The sequence below is a fragment of the Eptesicus fuscus genome, chromosome 2 (assembly GCF_027574615.1).
Source record: "Eptesicus fuscus isolate TK198812 chromosome 2, DD_ASM_mEF_20220401, whole genome shotgun sequence".
Taxonomy (NCBI): Eukaryota; Metazoa; Chordata; class Mammalia; order Chiroptera; family Vespertilionidae; genus Eptesicus; species Eptesicus fuscus.
Genome location: NC_072474.1, coordinates 89,841,100 through 89,857,840, shown reverse-complemented (window position 1 = coordinate 89,857,840; position 16,741 = coordinate 89,841,100).

The window sequence follows — 16,741 nt, the reverse complement described above, 5'->3', positions numbered from 1 at the left end:
AAACTGGGAAGGTGTAGAATTGGAATGGGTGACTACTGGAAAACAATGAAAATTAAGAGTGACTAAGAGGAATGGGAAGGTGAGATAGAAATAGTTCATATTATTATTTAGAAAATATAAATACATGATCTATCTATAATAATAAAAGTGTTATATGCTAATTAGACCAGACAGCCAAACGACCTTCTGGACATCATTCCGGATGTCCTTCCAGACGAAGCTGCCACAGCAGGGCTGAGGCAGAGGTGGGTAGGGGCGATCAGGCAGGCAGGTGAGCAGTTAGGGGCAATCAGGTAGGCAAGCATAGTTGGTTAGGGGTGATCAGGCAGGCAGGCAGAGTGGTTAGGGGCTATCAGGCAGGCAGGCAGGGTGGTTAGGGGTGATTAGGCAGGCAGGCAGAGTGGTTAGAGGAGATCAGGCAGGCAGGCAAGCAGTTAGGGGCATCAGGCAGACAGGCAAGCTGTTAGGGGTGATCAGGCAGGCAAACAAGTGGTTAGGGGTGATTAGGCAGGCAGGCAGAGGGGTTTGGGGTGATCAGGCAGGCAGGTGGGCAAGCGCTTAGGAGCCAGCAGTCCCAGATTGTGAGAGGGATGTCTGACTGCTGGTTTAGGCCCGATCCCTGGGCAGTGGGACATCCCCTGAGGAATCCCAGATTTTGAGAGGGTGCAGGCCGGGCTGACGTGAACCCCCCTCCCCCATGCATGAATTTCGTGCACTGGGCCTCTAGTTTATTCATAAAATAATAGATACCACAAATTTATAAAGTTAAAAGTTTAATCTTACTAGTAATCATAGAGAACAAATACACACACAAAATGTTTTGTCACTTATATTAACAGGGACCTTTAGATGCTACTTTTATATAAGCTACTCAGTGTACCACATGCAGGACAAACAGTTGCTACTTCCATGGTTATTAGAACCTATTGTTCTCAAGGTTCTCAAAGATGATTTGTCAAAGCACATCAAGGTGCTCAAAACTATTGTTTTTTTTTAATTCCCAGTTTCTATCTTTAGGGATTCGTTTTAGAGAAAAAAGTTTGAGTTGCTGGTCAGTAACAACTTAAATATCACCAGTAAAGCCAAGTTAAAAATAAATTGTGGTGTATGTAAAAGAATAAAGAACTAAGGTTGCAAAGCAAAACAAAAGTTGATCCAGGGTCTTTAAGGATTTAGATCTGGCACCCTAGCCTGTTTTGCTCAGTGGATAGAACACTGGCTAGCAGACCAAAGGGTCCTGGGTTCGATTTTGGTCAAGGGTATGTACCTCAGTTGCAGGCTCCTCCCCAGCCCAGGCCCTGTTCGGGGCTCTTGTAGGAGGCAACCAATCAAGGTGTTTCTCTCACATCGATGTTTCTCTCTGTCTTTCCCTCTCTCTTTCACTCTCCCTAAAAATCAATGGAAAGATATCCTTAGGTGAGGATTAAAAAAAAAAAAAGAAAAAGAGGATTTAGACCTGGGGTTACAGATTCAGGAGTGACCTGTAATGTGCTCCAGAGAAGACAAAGAAAGCTGGAGCTTAAAAAGGCACAAGTCACAGGTTGTATTGAAACTTCTCGATCGGCTGTCTAACAGCATCTGGATAGTCTGAAGAGGGTTAGTAAGGCCCAGGCAGGTGTTGGCATGAATACAGGGGAAGTAAGATCTAGGTTGTGGTCTTGCAGGGAGAACAACAACAAAGTTCAAAATCTCAAGTTTTACCTGGGTGTGGACCTGGGTAAGGTGGACTCCCCAGTGGCCTCCCAGCTTCCTGTGAGTAGGGCTCTTTGACATCAGTGACTCCATTTTTGATGTTCACACATGTCTTCCAGGGGGAATATTGTGAAGTCATTGAAAATGAGACATTGGAAATGAATTCCATGACATGAACTAAGTGCAATTTATAATATTAAGGACATTTTGTAAAATAATAGGCACATTTTGTCTGTTACATATACAGAAATGAAATTGAAAGGAAAAGCACCAAAATCTTAAAAGAAGTTTTTCTATGTAATGATATAATAGAAAGAACAATTTGTTATTTTTTATTTGTCTTCATGATTTCCTTTATAAACATGTTTTACTTCTGTAAAAAGTGAGTTGCTATGAGAACCCATTTGATATTATAGTTTACTAGAGGCCCAGTGCACGTTTCGTGTACATTGAAAGTAAATTAATTAAAAGGTGGCCAGCAGGGCGGGACTGGGTGAGATGGGCTGGACGTGCCCTGGAGCCAACCTCCCTCAGTCCTTCCCCAGCCAGCCGCACCTGGGGCGGTGCTGGAGCTTGAAGGACATCTGCCAAGCGAGTGGGGTCTCTCCAGCAGGTGGGGTCCCTTGGCCTGGCCTGCGGGGATCAGGCTGAAACCAGCAGTCTGACATCCTCCAAGAGGTCCCTGAGTGTGAGAGGGCACTCTGCCAAGTTGCTGTCACTCTGCAGCTCCTATGTTGAGTGTCTGCCCCCTGGTGGTCAGTGTGCATCATAGCTACCGGCCAGTCGGCCAGTCGCTTAGCCTTTTATATATATAGATTAACTTGAAATCAAACTAATCAATATAGTTTTCCAGCAGCTCCCATAAGAACAAGTAGGAAATTAGGAAACCAGGAGTTTGTATTGATCTATAGTTGTATGCAGCTAAGCAAAGCAAGTTAGCTGAAGGGTAAAGGGCTTAGGGAGTTGAAAATGTGAGACACTGTGATATCTAGCCTGGATAGAAACAAACATGAAATGTCCTGGGATGGGCAAATAATACTGAAAGGAAAGGAAAGAACTGAGAAACTGAGAATGCTAATGAACTTTTTCTTTTGAGATGGAACAGCAAGGCCCAGAGTGTGGCTGTGGTGGTAGGATGCTGAATGAGGAGAAATAAAGGCTGCTGCAGTCATGAAAGATCTCAAAGGATGTTGTGCCAGACACACTACCCACATGGATATGCAAACCCTTTGAGAAAAGAGCAAGACAGCCCAGGCTGGGCGGCTCAGTTGATCAGAGCGTCGTTTCCCACACACCAAGGTCGCAGGTTCAATCTCACGGTCAGGGCATATATAAGGATAAATCAATAAGTGCATGAATAGGTGGAGCAGCAAAATGGTGTTTCTCTTTCTTTCTCTCTCTCTCAACTCAGTAAATAAATATAAAATTAGAGCAGGACACAATAAGAGCCCTAAGTTCTCAGTGGATGCAAAGGGTTCCCTGGAGGAGGGGGTGGCAAGTAAGAGAGTATAAGTGTGGCCTGAGCAGCATCTAGGAAGTGACGGTGGGGGAAAGATGAGAATGGCAGTACTGCCTCCAAGTTTTTAACTAAAAAACAAAACAAAACCCTCTTTGGTTTTTAACATTTTTAATTATCATCACGCCTTACAAAAATTGGTTCAGATGTAACCAATTTTCCTGTGGTACCTTTATGATTACTTAGCTTCTGAAGGGTAAGAGGTTATAGTATTCGTTAATTTACTTCCCTGCTATCATTACAGTGATTAATGCCTGGCTGTACGGAGAGGTGAGCTTTCAATTTTTTTTCTCATTAAAATTGTGCAAGGAATGTTGACAGTGCCAATTGTACCTTAATAGGCATTTCAGGTTCAAGAATATTTGAGAACCACTCGGTGGATGGTTGATTCAGTGAATAGATTTAAAATTATATGGAATTGGTTTTATGTTAAAAGTGCAAGAGTTCATGCTACAAAATGCATTAATTTTATTAAATTGTTTAGAGGCTTTAGTTCCCTTTGGACAGAGTCAGCTGACCTCTTGGGTAAGGACAGAAGACAAGACTGCACTCACTGCCTACTCGATGTACTGGGCTAGTGTAAAGGAATTCTCTGAGATAATGGTAACCTATCCATTCCAGGTGGCACAATAGGGGCAGAGGCTTCAGTGGACTGGAATAAGCACAGAGGTTGTTATGATTCAAAGGATGGTGTCCAGGAAAATGCAATACTTCTAGTTAGAGTGTTCATCAACGTATGCTCAAGGTAAAAGCTATCTGCCCAAGATATCTTCCTCACTAACATTTCTAGCACTTCAATGCTCCTTCCTGTGGGGTCTTATTCCACAGAGGAACTTGAACTCCTCACACAGTGGCTCAAGGCTTCAAGAGCCAGGCAGCAGAAGTGGGCATTCCTCTTGAAGGCTGGGCTCAGAACTGGTAGAGTGCCATTTCCGCTGTATTATATTGGTCAAACCAGTCACAAGAGGCCCAGATTCAAAAAGGGGGATAGCACTCGTATACAGACAGGGAAGGAGCTGGCAGCAGCCATATTTTCTGATAGATCTCACACTAGGGGGCAGCAGTTGGGGAGTGTCTTAAGGAGATGGGAATAATAGTCATTCTTAGCAGATTGAATAAGAGATTAGAAAATTATTTGGATAAACAGTGGCATGATAGAAACAAGCACTAACTTTGTGGTAACATAAAAAAAATATATATTATATATTGAAGTCCTAAACCCCGGTACTTCAGGATATGACTATATTTGGAGAGAAGACCTTTAAAGAGGTATTTGAGGCAAGATGAGGTCATATGGGAGGGCATTCATCCAATATGACTGGTGTTCTTATTTTAAAATATATTTTATTAATTTTTTACAGAGAGGAAGGGAGAGGGATAGAGAGTTAGAGACATCAATGAGAGAGAATCACCTTCTACACACTCCCTTCTACACACTCTACACACTCCCCACTGCCTTCTACACACTCCCCACAGGGGATGTGCCTGCAACCAAGGTACATAGCCTTGACAGAGATCGAACCTGGGACCCTTCAGTCCACAGGCCGATGCTTTAGCCACTCAGCCAAACCGGTCATGGCCTGACTGGTGTTCTTATAAGAAGAGGAGATTATGAAATAAAGAACCCAGACCAGGGAGAACCAAGATGGCGGCATAGGCAAATGCCTGTATTCACTGCCTCCCACAACCACATCAAAATTACAACTAAAATACAGAACAACCACCACCCAGAACTGCTGGGAAGCTGGCTGAATGGAAGTACTACAACTAGAGAAGTAAAGAAGAAAGCATACTGAGAGCGGTAGGAGGTGCGGAGGCATGGAATGGGCTGGTCCGGCACCCAGGTGTGCTGCTTTTTTAACTGGGAGGGAGATAACCTCGGTGGAGGCCACCTGGAGGAGCAAAGGATCCCAGCCCCACACCAGACCCCCAGCCCAGGGTCCCAGAGCTGGGAAAAGAAGTCCCTATGGGCAGTCAGAACTACGGGCTGTAAAAAAACAGTGCCTATTGGGGCTCAGTGACACAGAGGCGGCTGGAGACCCAGCTGTTGCTCTTAAAAGGCCGGCACCATGAACTTAACTTACAAGCTCCCACTTCTTCTGAGCTTCAGTGCTGGGCGAGTCTCAGGGGGACCCAGACACATAGGAGGGGAAATGGAACTGTCTGTCATTGGAGCAGGAACTCAGGGGCAGCTTTCTTCCTGAAGGAGGTGCTTGCAACAGTCATTGTTCCTATGCTGGGACCTCCCTGGTTGCAGGGCTGACTGGCAGCCATTTCAGTTTGCTCCACCCTGGTGATTCCCTAAGACCCCGCCTCATCGAATTTACAACCCCACCCAAGCTGTGGGCAACGGCTTTTGCATATGAATGGCCTCTCCTTTCTCAGGCTAAAATCTGTCAAAAAAGCTGCAGCTGGGTCAGGGAGCCCCAAACCTATCAATAAAAGGCCCAAGACCTGGCACCAGCACCTGCCTGCCTTACTTCACAGCTGGGCCTCATCTGGGCACTTTCAAACCCAATACAAAGAGGAGGAATCTGCATATCTCTCTGTAGCTCCTGCTAACTTTGCACCTCCCTGGAGACCCAAGAGCCAGTGTACCCAGTGGTCAGTGTGAGACCATATCAGATTACAACTCTTCACATCCATAAGTGACACACTCAAGGGGCAGACTCAGTGAGCATCAAAGCCACATTGAAGCAAGTCCTGCTCCATAAGGGTGTCTCCTGCATAGCAGCTCTCCCACTATAGTTGCAGCTGGTCCCCACAGCCAACTGGCCTGGAGGTCAATTCCTCCCAGTGACACCAACAGCAATCAAGACTCAACTACAACAAGACTGTGCACACAGCCGACAAAGGGGTGCACCTACTACACAAGGCCACTATATCAACTCAAGGAGATTTAGCAGCTCTACCCAACACATAGAAACAAACACAGGGGAGCAGCCAAAATGCGGAGACAAAGAAACATGTCACAAATGAAAGAAATGGGAGAAAGCAAACTACTGGATATAGAAAGCAAACTACTGGATATAGAGTTCAAAACCACAGTTACAAGGCTTCTCAAGAATCTTCTAGAAACCTCCAAGGGACTTAGTGAGACTTTCAAGGATCTTAGTGAGAATGCCAAAAAAAATGGAAAAGAACTGGTCAGAAATTAAGCATACACTGACTTAAATAAAGAATAATATACAGGCATTCAACAATAGACTAGAGGATCCCAAGAATCAAATCAATGATTTGAAATATGAGGAAACAAAAATACCCAACCAGAACAACAACAACAACAAAAAAATATCCAAAAATATGAAGGTAGTGTAAGGAGCCTCTGGGACAACTTCAAGCATACAAACATTTGAATTATGGGGGTGCCAGAAGAAGAGAGAGAGCAAGATATTAAAAACCTATTAGAAGAAATAATGACAGAAAACTTCCCCCACCTGGTGAAAGATATAGACTTACAAGTCCAGGAAGCACAGAGAACCCCAAACAAGAGGAACCCAAAGAGGACCACACCAAAACAGATCATAATTAAAATGCCAACGGCAAACACAAAGAGAGAATATTAAAAGCATCAAGAGAAAAGCAGTTCATTACCTACAAGGAAATGCCCATACAATTGTCAGCTGATTTCTCAACAGAAACTATGCAGGCCAGACGGGAGTGGCAAGAAATATTCAAAGTGATGAATAGCAAGAACCTACAACCAAGATTACTCTACCCAGCAAAACTATCATTCAGAATTGAAGGTCAGATAAAGAGCTTCACAGACAAGAAAAAGCTAAAGGAGTTCATCACCATCAAACCAGGATTATATGAAATGCTGAAGGGTATTCTTTAAGAAGAGGAAGAAGAAGAAAAAGGTAAAGATAAAAAATATGAACAACAAAGTGGCAACAAATACATATCTATCAATGATTGAATCTAAAAATCAAACAAATAAAAAATCTGATGAACAGAATAAACTGGTGAATGGAATAGAATGAGGGGCATGGAAATGGAACAGACTGACGATTCTCAGAGAGAAGAGGGTGTGGGGGGTGCGAGAAGAGATTAGACAAAGATCTTATATGCATGTATGCATTACCTATGGACACAGACAATAGGGTGGCAAGGGCCTGGGGCAGGGTGGGAACTGGATGGAGGGGAGCTATGGGGGGGAAATAGAGGGACCTCTGTAATAATCTCAGTAATAAAGATTAATTAAAAAAAAAAAAAGAACACAGACCAAGGAAAGAACTTGCGAGGACACAGGAAGAAGGCAGCCACATGCAAACCAATGAGAGCTCTCAGAAGAAACCAAACTTGTTGTCAGTACTGCGTCAAATTTTTAGTTCTCAGATCTGGGACTTCTAGCCTCCAGAACTGTGAGAAGATAATTTCTGCTTTTAAAGACACCTAGTCTCTGGAACTTTGTGATGGTAGCCCTAGAAAATTAACATAATCAGTATCCTTAAGACACTTTACTCCACTGAAGGTACAGACAAATAAATAGGATTTTCTAATACCTGCAACAGGGGTAGACAGACACAGGACTCCACAGGAGCACATAGAAAGGGTAGGGTACTCCTTTAGCTTATATTTTCCATGAGCATGTCTCATTGCATTTTCTGATGGTACAATGAAACATTCTATATAAAACACTGAAACGTAGTAGGTGCATACTTTATAATAGTGTTTTTAGATACTTCCTTCATGTCCATTGTATACATATATAATGATTGTTAGGTCCTCCTACCCATGAAAGAAAAAAAAGCAGAAAGCCAGAGGAAAAGTTTGAAAAAAAAACGCAACCTCATTGGCCCATACTCATTGGCCACACACCAGGCTGTGGTGGAGGCCTGGCACTGGCAGTTTTAGGTCATGTTGGAGAAAAGTCTTTCACAACAGAATGGCCACTAGTCCTGAAGCTCGGTGAAGCTGCATGAATGACCCAGGATGCTTCTGATGACAACTAGGAAGTGTTCTGATCAGTTCACTGTGCTCAAGTTAAAAAGAATTTTCTCAGCATTAGTTTAAGCTATGATTGAGAGCAATGGTTAGTAAAGAGGATTTCTCATTATCCTATATAATAAAAGCCTAATATGCAAATCGACAGAACTGCGGAACTACCAGTGGAACAACCGGTCGCTATGATGCACACTGACCACCAGGGGTCAGACGCTCAACACAGGAGCTGCCCCTAGCCCACAGGCCCCAGGCCAGCCAAGACGGGTGCCATTGTGGGCCCCCCAATCACCCCGCTGGTGGCCCCACAGAGGGAGGCAACCGGCGGCAGCGGTGGGGGGTGGGGCCGGCAAGTGGGTGGTGCCAGGCTGGCCAAGGTGGGTGCCAGCAGGGGCCCCCAATCACCCTGCCAGTCAACCCACAGATCGACCCTGATTGCTGGCCAGGCCTAGGGACCCTACCCATGCACAAATTTCATGCACTGGGCCTCTAGTCCTATATAATAAAAGGCGAATATGCAAATTGTCCCCTCTACTGGGAGTTCAACCGGGAGTTTGACCGGGGGGCAGGGCCGGCCAGCCAACCACCCGTGGCCCCTCCCCTGGCCAGCCTGGCCCAATGGCCCCCTTCAGGGCAGGCCAGCCAGACCCCACCCATGCACAAATTCATGCACTGGGCCTCTAGTTTTTATATCATAATCTATGAAAATATAATGTTAAGTAAATACTAATGGCTATTAAAGGATTTTATATATAATCAACATTTGTACATGATGAAAGGTTTATTGAAAAGAGTTTGTGCTGAGGGAATTTAACTTGGAAAACCTTCCTAGAAATGGTATTTCTAAGAGCAACAAGTAAACCTGAGTGCATATCATTCATCAAGGAGTGGTTTCTGTTTCTGATTTATTGTTTTAATTAAGCATTGTTTCTTAATGTCACTCATGACTCAGGGCAGATAAACAGGGTTTAGGTTTTAGCAAACAAAATATTACACCAGGTTCTGATTCCTTGCAGAAAGACAAAGCCAGGGTCATACCCAAAAACTTATAAAACAAATGCTATTTTAGTCAGTGTTCACAAAGATAATGCTAGGAATAAATATATCCTTGCATATTCTACATATTTTTTGGACTCACTGCACCAATCTCTGTGTGCAAATAAAGAATAGCAAACATACAAACACTAAACAGCATTGTGGGGCCTCTAAAAACAATCTCGAGAGAATCCATAAAAGTTTCTCCACTATGCTTGGCCCCAGCACAACCTTGCTGTACCTGTACCGGCTTCTCTCACCCTTTCGTTCCATCATTGACCCCTCTAGGGTGATTCAGAATGGTCATTTACCTACGAGGCCCGATTAAATAAGGATGACCAATTAAATAAGGATGAATTCCCTAGTCTCCACATTTCAAGAGGCAATGCCTAGTTTAGTGGTGATCTCACCTCGGTGCTTTCAGCCAGTGACTGAGGTCCTTGGGACTTTTCACTCGGAGTGCTCTTCCTCTGGCTGGAGTTCATCACTCCTGCCCCAGCCCTGGATTCCTTCACTAGGAAATATCTCACATGGTCCTCCCCACATGCTGCTTTGATTCTTGCATGGATCGTCCCACAATATACAGCATCAAATACAGTTTCAGGTTTGCTGGTGGGACAGATAAAACCCAACCCATGTTCTCAACTCATCCCCCAACTCAAGAGTCAGGGAATTATACTTTAGTTATCAAATCCTCTCCCCCAACTACAGTTTTAAGTGTGTGTGTGTGTGTGTGTGTGTGTGTGTGTGTGTGTGTGTGTGTGTGTGTGTGGTTTTGTGTGATAGTTAGTACCTCTACAGCCAGAGTTTAGTTTAGGTGCTTGGTTTCTGCATGTGAGAGCTACATACAGTACAATGGTTATGCCTTACCCAATAGTCTAAAGCAGGCGTCCTCAAACTATGGCCCGCGGGCCACATGCGGGTGTTTTTGCCATTTTGTTTTTTTACTTCAAAGTAAGATATGTGCAGTGTGCATAGAAATTTGTTCATAGTTTTTTTTTAAACTATAGTCCGGCCCTCCAACGGTCTGAGGGACACCTAGTTTAAAAAGTTTGAGGACCCCTGGTCTAAAGAGTATACACTTATTTAAATCTCCGATATTATGAAACCTAATTAGCACTCCCAAGGTTTGGTGATACCGAATTAAGGAAATGGTCATTGGTTCACTAATACCTTGGGAGTTCTTGATTGAAAAAAACAAAAAACAAACAAACAAACAAAAAACCCCACAGAATTTGACTTTAGTTACTATTAAAAGAAAATGGTATTTATAAAAAAAAGATATAGGAGAGACCAAAGAATCAACCTTAAGGTAAAAAGACCAAGCTTGGCCCTAACCGGTTTGGCTCAGTGGATAGACCGTCGGCCTGCGGATTCAAGGGTCCCAGGTTCGATTCCAGTCAAGGGCATGTACCTTGGTTGCGGGCACATCCCCAGTAGGGGGTGTGCAGGAGGCAGCTGATCGATGTTTCTAACTCTCTATCCCTCTCCCTTTCTCCCTGTAAAAAATCAATAAAATATAAAAAAAGAAAAAAGACCAAGCTTGGGTAAAAGGCATGATGCAAGAGACCAGAGAATATAGGTCTTGTCAGAGAAAAAGTCTAGGTAGCAGGTGTAACCTCAGCTACATATACATAGCCACTCCCATTATTTGAATCTCCTCTTGTTTCCTAGAGTATTTACCAGTGCCCTTTTGTTTTATCATTTTCTCTGGATTCCAGGTGCTAAACAAGAGGATCTAATTGGCTGATCCTAGTTCACATGCCCTAGCTGCCAGGGATCAGAGAGAGAGGGTTTAACTGCCTGTTTTTGTTTCTTTTTTGGGAGATAGAGAATACTTTCGATATAAGGAGGTTCAGATGCTTGGTAGCCAAACAATGAAACTTCAACAAAGACCCTTCTTTCAAATACATAAAGTTGTGCTAATTTTAGTATTACTTAAAGAAAACTTTAGCTGGCCTGACATGATCCCATTCACAACTTGCATCACTATGCCAAAACAATTGTTTTTCACTATGTATATCAAAGTCATCTTCCTTTACCCATCATTGTATTCATGATGTACTGGAAAAGCAAATATTATTTCTTATAATATCATCCCAGGGGACCTATTACAGCTGTGGTTAAGTTTCCATTTATTGAGTAATCATTACATTCCAGGCACTGGGCTAGGTTATTTATATTCAGCATCTTATTTAGTCCTCATAAGGACCTTGCAAACTCTGTATCATTCACTTCATTTTCTATGTAAAGAAAATGAGACTCAGAAAGGAACAAATTGGTCTCAAAGTCATTAAGCTGTTTACCTGCAGAGCCAGGACTAGAATCTAGAATTTCCTTCCTTCCTTTCTTCCTTTCTTTTTTTCTTTCTTCTACATCAAAGTCCTTGTACACATTTTCACCACTTGTATAGCTAACCAGGAGTGTAAAAGCCCATGAATATTACCTTCATTAAAAAAGTTAGATATTTTCCCCTCAAAATATGTATTTTGTCACCAGCATCATGGATTCTCTGTGACATAGACTGGTTGGCTTTTTACATTAATAATTTTAAAAAAACCTATGATTTTTATGATTTACTAGTATAATGATACATATATATTTGGTCTTCGTTCCCATTTCTGTCACAGCTCTCCTAAAACGCTTGAAATTTCCTAAGTGTTGGGAGCAATAAAGATGCCTTTTGTTATGTTAATGAGGTGACCTTTGGAACACACCTAAGGAAGGCAGCTGGTTGTCTGGAAAACCAACCACGTGATTAGGACTGAAGGTTGGTAAGAGGGACCCTCTTACCCTTTAGGCCAAGAGAGACCCTCTTCTCACAATTCAATTGCTCACAGCTGTTGCATGAGCTCTCTGCTCATGTCGAGGTTGAAGTCTCGTGATGACTGGTGCCATGGATCTGTCTCTCACCCAGTGGGGCGAACTGAGCCCTCCCTGGAGAAGAAACCTGGGTTCCAAAAGATATGCGATCAGTACTGGGGCCCCGCCAGCAGGCGAGGGGATCCCAAGGCAGGTGCTGGGTGTGGAGGCCACGGGGGCATAGGCTACCAAGGAGACAAAACTGAACCTCACATCACCCTGCTTGGCCCCGGAGGATGGCTGGTTAGCCAGAGACGGGTAAGATTCCTCAAGGAAGGAACAACCTAAGACAGGCACAGTCGCAGAGGGGCCATCAGGAGAGAATTTGGGGATCAACAGAGGTGGGGCACAGACCCTCACCCCCCCCTCAACATTGCAGGGGCCTGAATCCTAGCCCCTTTTGAGAGAGGTCTCCTGCCCCCATGGCTGCTTCGAGCTTCCCCTGCCCAGATCAGATCAGGACCCAGGTGACCGACAGAGACTTGGCCGACAGCAGCTGCCCTCTCACTCCAATAAGAATTGTTTGAGTTGTCTTGTACCCATGGTGTGGGGAAGTGGGTTTACGATATCTAAATCCAGCCTACCACCAGGAATGCTCAGGACCTACTCAAGAAGGCAAATAATCCCTTCCACCAATATTTACAGGGTAAAACAAGATTATTGTTAGAGTAATAAATTTGACAGTAAAATGGTAGTCAAGTTTTCAGGCAAATTTAAATTGGCTAGTTGAAACAAGCAAATATTCTAGAAAAATTAATTGTACTGGACAAAAAGGTGTTCCTAAAGTGTCAACTAAAATTTTTATTGGTACTTCATCTCACGATAAAATTGTGCACCATATAATGAACCTACAACAGTAATATTATAGTGCAAAAAACTGAAATTTAAAAGCCATCAAGACTACATTATAAAATTTTCAAAAGCCTCCTAACATTTAAATCAAAAAAGGAGGGGATAGTAGAGGAATATCATGTAAGGACTGAAGGTTGGAACTTTCAGTCTTACTTCTCCCCACCACCTCCAGGGGGAAGAGGGGCTGGAGATTGAGCCAGTTGCCAGATGCCCAGTGATTTAACCAATCATGCCTGTGTGATAAAGCTTCCATACAAAGCCAAAGGAGGCAGTTCAGAGGGCTTCCAGGTTGGTGAACACGTGGGGAGAGCAGGCAAGTGCTGAGCCCTTTCCCCATGCTTTGCCCTACACAACTCTTACATCTGAACATTTATCTGTATTTTTTATTGTGTCTTCTAAAAATGAGCTGGTTAATCCAATAAGTAAAATGTTTCTCTGAGTTCTGTGAGCTACTCTAGCAAATTAAGCAAACTCAAAAAGGGATTGTGGGAACCTCCACTTATAGCCAGTCTGCCAAGTTCAGAAGTACAGGCAATAACCTGGGTTGGGAGTGGGTGAACAGTGTTGTAGGACTGTTAACCTGCTGGGTAGGTTGTGACTGAAATGAGTTAATTCTTGCACACCCTGCTACTGTCTACGAATTGCTTGTTGGTGGTGTGGGATCCCTTCCCTCCATCCACACATGGAAATTAACTCCCAGAACACCCATTTAAAATCATTTTGGACTTCTAGTTAAAAATGAAAACTCATTTCCAAAGCTATAAATCTTTGACTGCATCACTAAGAAACAGAATAGAACCTAAAGTGCTCTAAAAAATAGAGAGAGAGAGAGGAACAGGAGATTGTCAATGTGATTTTACAGTTGGTATTCTTCACAGGGAGCCAGAGCAGAGTAGAAAAGCATCTGTCATAAAATGTTGCAAAGGCCACTGCCCTAGTTAAACTGTTGTGAACTGGGGCACTTGAGTCTGAGTAATTCAGGACTTTTATTTTCAGCACATGTCCCCAATCATTCCTGTAGAAATGAAGGCCACCTCTTGACTCCAAATATGCCATTTACCCTTAGCTCATAATCTGTAACTTTTATCCAACCAGTAAAGACAGAAAACTAGAAAAATGTTACATTCTCAGATAATAGAAGTAGAAAGCATTTGAGCAAAAGGGAAAGTGAAAAAGTTTGCTAGGGTCTACAAAACCAAAAAGATATATTTCTAGTTGTATGCCCTAAATGTGCTCCCATTCACTTTATCATTTGCTCTGTAACATACCCTACTGACCATAAATAAATGTTATCATTTCTTTAAAAAGAAAAATACCTCCATTTCATACAAACCCAAATAATGCATACACACTGGGAATGGGGGAAGGTGGCCTACATTTGGGTTGATTTTTCTATCCAAATTCTTACTAGATCTGAATACGCATAGCTTATTCCAACAAGAGTTCAGAAAGATAACCAGGAGTGATACAAGTATCACTTTAGTCCCCTCAGTAATTCTAGATTTTTCTACGGTCTTCTTATTGTATTATTTTTCCCTGACAGGTAAAGCTCTTTGGCTTTGTCTAGTATTGGCCAAGGTCAAGGAGAAAGGATAAATCTGAGTAGAATAAATAGTATACATGTTGGCAGCCATAAAGATGTAATGGGATTTTTTTGTTCAGTAACAGTCAGTGTTATGCTGTGGTTATGGACTCAGAAATCAAGCTTCTTGGATTCAAATCCTGGTTATTGGCTGAATAATGCTGGTCTCATCTACAAAACGAAGGTGCAGATAAGAGCACTTCAAAGAGTTCTGGTGAAGTTTAAGTGAGTTGATAATATAAAGCATCTACATCAATGCATAGTGAGTCCTCACTAAATATCAAAATTAGAAAAATTTAATACATGAAATTTCTCGTTATGTCTTCCAAAATATTTTCATATTGTTACCTAGTATTAAGCCATAGATGAAGAATAATTTATTTTAACTCACTGCCTATTATAATAAAGTTTTAGATTGTTTCCAATTTTTCAGTTCATATTGTCTTATTTTTTCAGAATAAACTTAAAATTACTTTTCCAATGTCTGAGAAAAATACTCCTAGATTTTTAATTGGAATTATATTAAACCTATACATTTATTTGGGGGGATATTCTTTTACAAAGTCTATTTTTACCATCCTGGCATATAATATAGCTATCTACATATTGTAGTATTAAAAAGTGACCTAATATTTTATACTTCTTTTCATAGAGATCATTTATATTTATTTTTACATTAATTCTTAGATAATTCATAATTCTGCCATTAGTAGCTTTTAAATAGAATTTATTCTTATTACTCAGGAAATATTTGGTATTTGTTTCATGGCTTTTTATACAGATACTATAATTTTCAAAGCAAAAAAAGTCAAACCTTTTTTGCATAGAAAGTCTCAATTTACATCCTGAATTTAGAGCAAATTTTACCTATAACTTTTTTTTTAGTAAAACCACTTTCTCAAAGGTAAAAGTTTTAAGTCTATAATATAAATATATCTCTATGAAATATGGTGATATTATAGAGAATCACTACAATAAACAAAATTCTTGCTTCATCTTCCTTAAACAATGAGTTAGTAAGACCATCTCAATCAATTAGAAAGCAACTTAAAACAAACCTCATTATTTCATTAACAGATCCATTAACGGATTATAAACTACAGAAGTCTAACATTTACTATTGTTTTGCCTTCTTTTCTACTCATTCCTACCTTAGCATTCTTCTCATAGTTCTGTAATTGCCTTAATTATTATTTTGTTTACTATTTCCCCACCACCACCACCGATTTACTATCTACCCCCTTATTGGTTTCAGATATGCTATATATATATGTTAAGAGCTCAGGAGAGAGTGTTAGATGGGGGATGGGAATTTGGGAGCCATTAGATTTTAAAGCTATGCATTGAAATGAGTCTATCTGGCAAGTGACTATAGATCAAGAAGAGATTTGATGTTGAGAAGAAGAAAGGCCGGCCAAGGAGACTGAGAAGCCACCAGTGAGGTAGGAAAAAAACAAAAAAATAAAACAAGAATGTGTGATGCTCCAGAAGTCTATGGAGAAGTAAGTACAGCACAGGGCGGAAGGGAATTAGTGGTAATCAAATCCCTGTGAGAGTTCAAATAAAATTATGACCAAGAATTAACCATTGGGTTTAGACCATTGTGGAGGCTGTTGCTAGTTTGACAAAGGTGGTCTTGGTGAATAGAGTGATGAAATCTAGACTGGAATGGAAGAAAAGGAATGGATAGTAATAAAGTGAAGGTAGAGATAATAGACAACTCTTTCAATAATTTTTGCAACAGAGAAGTGGGCTATAAATGGAGAATGATGTTGAATCAAAGGATTTTTATTTTAAGATAGGAGAACTGAAACATGTTTATATGCTGATATGAGTTTTGATAGGTCAAAAGGAAAGTGAAGGCTATGCAAGTGGCAGGGCTAGCTATGGAGAGAAGAGATGGACAAGAAGGAATGCAAAGTGCGTGTGTGTGTGTGTGTGTGTGTGTGTGTGTGTGTGTGTGTGTGTTATAAAGATGCATGCAGATTGGTAGATTTGGTGATTGGACTATGAAGTATTTTTTTTTTCTGGATGTTTCTAGCTTTCAATGAAATAAAAAGAATTTCATAAACTAACAGTGAGAAATGAGAAACATTAGAGATTCGAGGAGTGAAGAAATTGTGTAACATAATCATCTCAGGAAGTGTTAAAGCAAATTTAGAAGAGTAATGTAGTATGAGTCAAAAGGTAGTACCAAAGCCCTGGCTGGGTAGCTCAGCTGGCTAGAGTATCATCCCAATACGCCAAGGTTGTGGGTT